The 5,431-nt window shown below is 35.6% G+C and overlaps 1 long non-coding RNA gene across 6 annotated transcripts in view; it reads right to left on the reverse strand.

The window, feature by feature from the left end:
• LOC123789257 (uncharacterized) overlaps positions 1 to 5,421 on the reverse strand; it is a 251,998-nt gene extending 246,577 nt beyond the window's left edge. For all 6 annotated transcript variants that reach the window (XR_015724009.1, XR_015724008.1, XR_015724011.1 and 3 more), the window contains exons 1-2: positions 5,279 to 5,421; positions 2,012 to 2,101 (exon numbers count right to left, since the gene is read on the reverse strand). This is a non-coding gene — a long non-coding RNA (uncharacterized LOC123789257). The remainder of the gene's footprint in view (positions 1 to 2,011; positions 2,102 to 5,278) is intronic.
• Positions 5,422 to 5,431: the final 10 nt, after the last annotated feature.

Consider the following 5,431-nt stretch of genomic DNA (forward strand, 5'->3'; position numbering starts at 1 on the left):
AAGGAGGGGGGGGTACCTGGGGGTGGTTCAGTCAATTAAGCCTCTGACTCTTGATTTTGGCTCAGGTCATGATCTGCGGGTCATGAGTTGAGTCCCACACTGAGCTCTGCACTGGGTGTTGGCCTGCTTAAGATTCTCTCTCTGCCTCTGCCCCTCCCTCCACAGGCACGCTCTCTCTCTCTCTCTCTCTCAAAAAAAAAAAAAAAAAAAGGCAAAGGACTTTAATAGACATTTCTCTAAAAAAACATAGAAATGACCAGTAGGTATGTGAAAAGATACCCAACATCATGAATCATCACGGAAATGCAAATAAAAACCAAAATGAGATATCACCACCTCACATCTATTTGTCAGGATGGCAATAATAATAATAATAAGGTAACATGTATTGACAAGGATGTGGAGAAACTATAACCCTTATGTACTGTTTTGAAGAATGTAAAATGATGCAGCCACTATAGAAAACAGTATGAGGATTTTCCCAAAAATTTCAAATATAACTATACATGATCCAGCAATTCCACTTCTGGGAATTTATTCAAAAGAACTGAAATCAAGATCTCAGGAAAATATCTGCACTCCCATGTTTTTTGCAGCATTATTCACAATAGCCAAGATACAGAAACAATCTAAATTCCCACTGACAGATAAGAGGATGGAATATTACTCAGCCTTAAAAAAGAATGAAATTCTGTCATATTCAACAACATGGATGAACCTGGAGGACATTATGATAAATAAAATAAGCCAGTCACAGAAGGACAAATATTGCATGATTCCACTTACATAAGATATTTATAATAGTCAAACTCATAAAAACAGAGAATAAAATGGTGATTGCCAGGGGTTGGAAGAAGAGGGAAATGCAGAATTACTATTTAATAGGTATAAAGTTTCAGTTATACAAAATGAGTAAGTTCTAGAGATCTGCTGTACAGCATCATGCCTATAGTTAATAATACTGCATTGTGCATTCAAAAATGTAAGAGGGTAGATATATTAAGTGCTCTTACCACAATAAATTAAAAAAAAAAAATAGATCACAGCAGGGTTTAGAGCTAGCTGCAGGTATTCAGAGTTTGACCTCACAGTTATAGCCCAGTTTTCTTAAAGACCTTCAAGATCTGTTTTAGGGGAAAGTGAATAAATTTTAAAGCCCCAGAAAGAATGAAAATGTGAACATGGAGCTATGGATTTATACAAAATAAAAGATGTTCTATGAAAGACATCCCAAAGTCTACTTTCTAAATCTCATCCTTTCTACATTTCTCTGCTTTATAACCATTGCTGCAAATTGCATATGGTTTAGTTTGCCCCTCCCTTTCAAATTTCCATTTTCTTCTAACAGAGTTACATCTGCATTTATCACAAATATATGTGAAATTTTGATGACAGTGTTGGTTAACTGCCTACATGTTGTGACTTGGTGGGGAGAGGAGGGTCCTGAAGGTCTGCTTTACAGATTTAATTTCATCTAGGACCTGTTCTTCGGAGACTCAGAGAGAAGCTCCAGCAAATAGTTGTGTTCTGGAGGTTAGAAAGGGAAGATAAAAAGATAGATAGGGCACAGCCACAGTTCAGTATTTCTTGATGACAAGCATGGATGCTGTTGGAATTATTTTTTTTTCCCTAAACTCGAGGAGTTTTATGACTTGCTAGAGGGTACGAATCAACATTATCATTCTCCTTTCTACTTCAAACTATTACTATTTATTGCCTGCTCACCATATGCCAGACAACCTTCTGAGTGTGTTTTATAATACTTATTTAATCTTTCTAACAACCTTATGGAGAAGGTAACCGATTACTCCCATTTCAAAGATGAGTAAACTGAGGCCCAAGAGGGAAAGTAATTTTCTAGGGCCCCACAGGTGGTAAGTAGCAGAGACTGAGTTAAGTAGAGTGATTCCAACACCAAAGCTTTTTACATACCCTGAAAGGACATCCTAGAGACTTGATGTGTAGACCTGTCTTCTCAGTTCTTACATATCTTATGTAAGTGGCTAATTACCTGTAGCTTCCTGAGGTCAAAATGAAGGTGACTTTGAAATCAGTCCTTCCTCCAGATATCAGGCATTTAGCAGTCCCTCACCATTTCTTCCTGGATAGAGATAGGCATAGAAAGGTCAATCTTGTAGAATCAATTCTGCCTAGTTACTGAATGGTCACTCTATAGCAAACTTAAGGATTCAGGTATTTGTGGTAGAACTAAAACTATATAGATCCCAAATGGGACTTCAGGGAAAAAAAGATTTGCTAGAGACAAACTGAATCATCTACTATAAAATCTGCTGCTAGCTTGATTTCTTGTGAAGTTAAATATAATCAACCAATTACAGATACGATATGTTGGTAAAGGTATAGTTTTGACTGCAGTGCTTCTCTCTAAAGTTGTAGAGGGTTTCCTAGCCATACACAGCTAAGTCAATCTTAAGATTCCATTTTCTTCTTCATTCTACCTCTTTGACCTCTGTACTTCCATCTAGATTTGTATGTTTCTGCCATTTTCCTACATGTGTACATGTTCAGCAGTGTTAGAAAGAAATGATTTCAGGGGTTCTTATGTCAACTGTCTGCCTCTCTACACACTGAGATTTTTTTTTTTCTCTTATCCTTTAAAAAGCCCTTAGGATACAATAGCTCCACCACTTCTTAGCACTGTGACTTTGGCCACGTTACAACCTCTCTGTGCCTCAGTTCCCTCAAGTATTAAATAGATTTAAATTGTACTCACTTAATACAAAAAAAGGACTTGGCACAGTGCCTGATACAAAGTAAACACTAAATACATGTTAGCTATTATTATTATTAACTTATGGAGGAACTCACTTCTTCCCCAAAGTTTCACCAAGATATCATCTAGGAAACAAAATCCACATTTAAAGACTTTTAGGGTTAGTATAGAGGATCCGAGCTATTTTAAAATTTAAGACCCTTATTTAGTAAGAGCTAACATGTATTGATCACTTATTACATGCCAGGTATTGGGTTATGCCATATATGTGTGCGTGTATGTATATATATATATGTGCACACACACACATATATGAGCATAGTCACTTAATCTTTGTTATAACTCTACAAATCACTAAAATTACTTCAGAGAAATTTAGCAATTTGCCTAAACCTCCTGGTTAGTAGGAATTGAGCCTAGGTTTATATCCTGGTCCATCAAATACGTATTCTTACATGCTTAAGTTAGCAAAGCAATAATGCCTCTTATACTTTAATAGCTATCATTTTCCAGAGTTTTTCCATGTACGATGGCCATTTAAATGAGATGTTGCTCATTGTGGCGTGTGCCATGATGATTAAAATATGTTATTTCAGGGACGCTTGGGTGGCTCAATCGGTTAAGCGTCAGACTCTTGATATCATCCCAGGTCTTGATCTCAGGGTTGTAAGTTTAAGCCCTGAGTTGAGCTCCACGCTCAGTGTGGAGCCTACTTAAAAAGAAAAAAAAAATTTTTTTCCAGTGGTTCCAGCATTCTGGGCTTAATGGATCAGTAAATTTTTCAATTTCAAAAATTGGAGACATAACATAAAATGTTGTTTTTAAATTATTCCTTTAAATATATTCAATTTTATGGGGGAAATCATTATATCGCCATTGATTTTTTTTTTTTTTTGCTAAGATTGATATAAACATCAATCACATATCAGATAAATTAAATAATGCACTTAGAATTTGGGATTCCTGACTCCTTGGCCAAATTTTTTATAGCATTTTTAAAAATTCAGATACACTTCACGTAACATAAAATTTATCATTTTGAAGTGTACACTTCAGTAGTTTTTAGTACATTCACTGCTTTGCAACCATCATGACTACCTAGTTCCAGAATATTTTTATCATCCCACAAACCCCATACCTATTAGCAGTTAGTCCCAATTCCCCCCTTTCTCATCTCCTGGCAGCCATTAATTTTTCTGTCTCTATGGATACATCCTTAGGCAAATCTTTTATCTCTGTACAAAATGGCTGTCTCAGATCTGTGATTTGTTTTTTATTCCTTGCTGCCTAAATCAAACTGCCTGCCCAAAGCTTTACCTTGGTGTGTCATTCCCAGTGGCATATGTAATATACATGATAGATGGCATGAAAGTACAAAATTCTAAGAGGTCCCATCAAGGTTAGCAAATACTGCCATACGTATGGATTTTAATATGAAGAAATATACTACATACTTAATACATTTCCACTGTCCGCATTTACTTACAGTTTAAGTTGACTTCTAATTTTAATTCCAATTTTAGATTTTCCTCATCTTTTCTTTCTCTTCTTTTGGTATTTATTCATATAACATGTCAAATTACATACACATAGAACTTAATTTGAAGGCTGTTAATGTTTTAAGTAACCACTACAAATTAAAATAGTATTATAAGGGCCATCTTATTTTTTTTTTTAATTTACATCTAATTGAGGTTGCCAAATTCTGGTCCAAATTTGTGCTATATTTAGTTGCTCTATTCTCTGTACATCCATACACTCTGTTCATTTCTCAGAAAATTTCCTTTTAAAATAGAAATTTAAATGTATTACTATGTTCCACTGTGATTTATCTGTTTATATGTCTCGGAGTGGAATCTGAACTCCTGGAAGGGAAGGACTTTGTCTATACGTGTTTGATTTCCAGTACGGTGTCTGGCGCATGGTATGAACTAACGTTAACTACTGTTGTTGAATGAAGGAATAGGATTTAAATATGAACAAGCATATGTATCAAAATTTATAACACCCAATTATATATTACATAATATCCATCTATAATATTACATACACATGTTTTATAAATTCACAGCTACATTAAAAATATTTAATATTTGAAAAATTCAAAATGATATATTTGAACACCATAAAACGTTAAATATATCGAGTTTTACATAGTATTATTTTATAATAACCTATAAAGTAGTTATTACACACACAGACACACACTCTATTTAACAGGGTATTCACCACAGCGTAATTACAAGATGGAGGAACAACGAACGGAAGAGTTTGGAGATTCAAGTCAGGTAAACAAACCTGCATTTGGATTGTCTAGCACCATTTGGCTGACTTTGGCTATTTCTTTCTGAACCTGAATTTTCTGTGACGTGGAAATATTTAATACCATGCTTAGAGTATTGGTTTAAGGATGGGGCTATCTATATTAAGGGCCCCGCACTCAGCAGGCCCTTCAGGAATCTTAGAGGGCACTTTATCCCTCAGACTAAGTAAAGGTGTTTAATTTTTCTACATTATGAGTCTCTTCCAGTGAGGGAAACCTACCCGGATGCCAAATTTGTCAATTCAGAAAGTCCAGATAAAACAATAAAGGCACAAAATGATCCATCTCTAACTCTGACGGATTGCTAAACCCGCAGGAAGCGCTGGGTGGACCTCCAGTATCCCAGCATTCCTCGCGCTGCTCCCGTTGCTCTT

The sequence above is a fragment of the Ursus americanus genome, chromosome 3 (genome assembly GCF_024610735.1).
Source record: "Ursus americanus isolate L20-20 chromosome 3, mUrsAme1.1.p, whole genome shotgun sequence".
NCBI classification, from domain to species: domain Eukaryota; kingdom Metazoa; phylum Chordata; class Mammalia; order Carnivora; family Ursidae; genus Ursus; species Ursus americanus.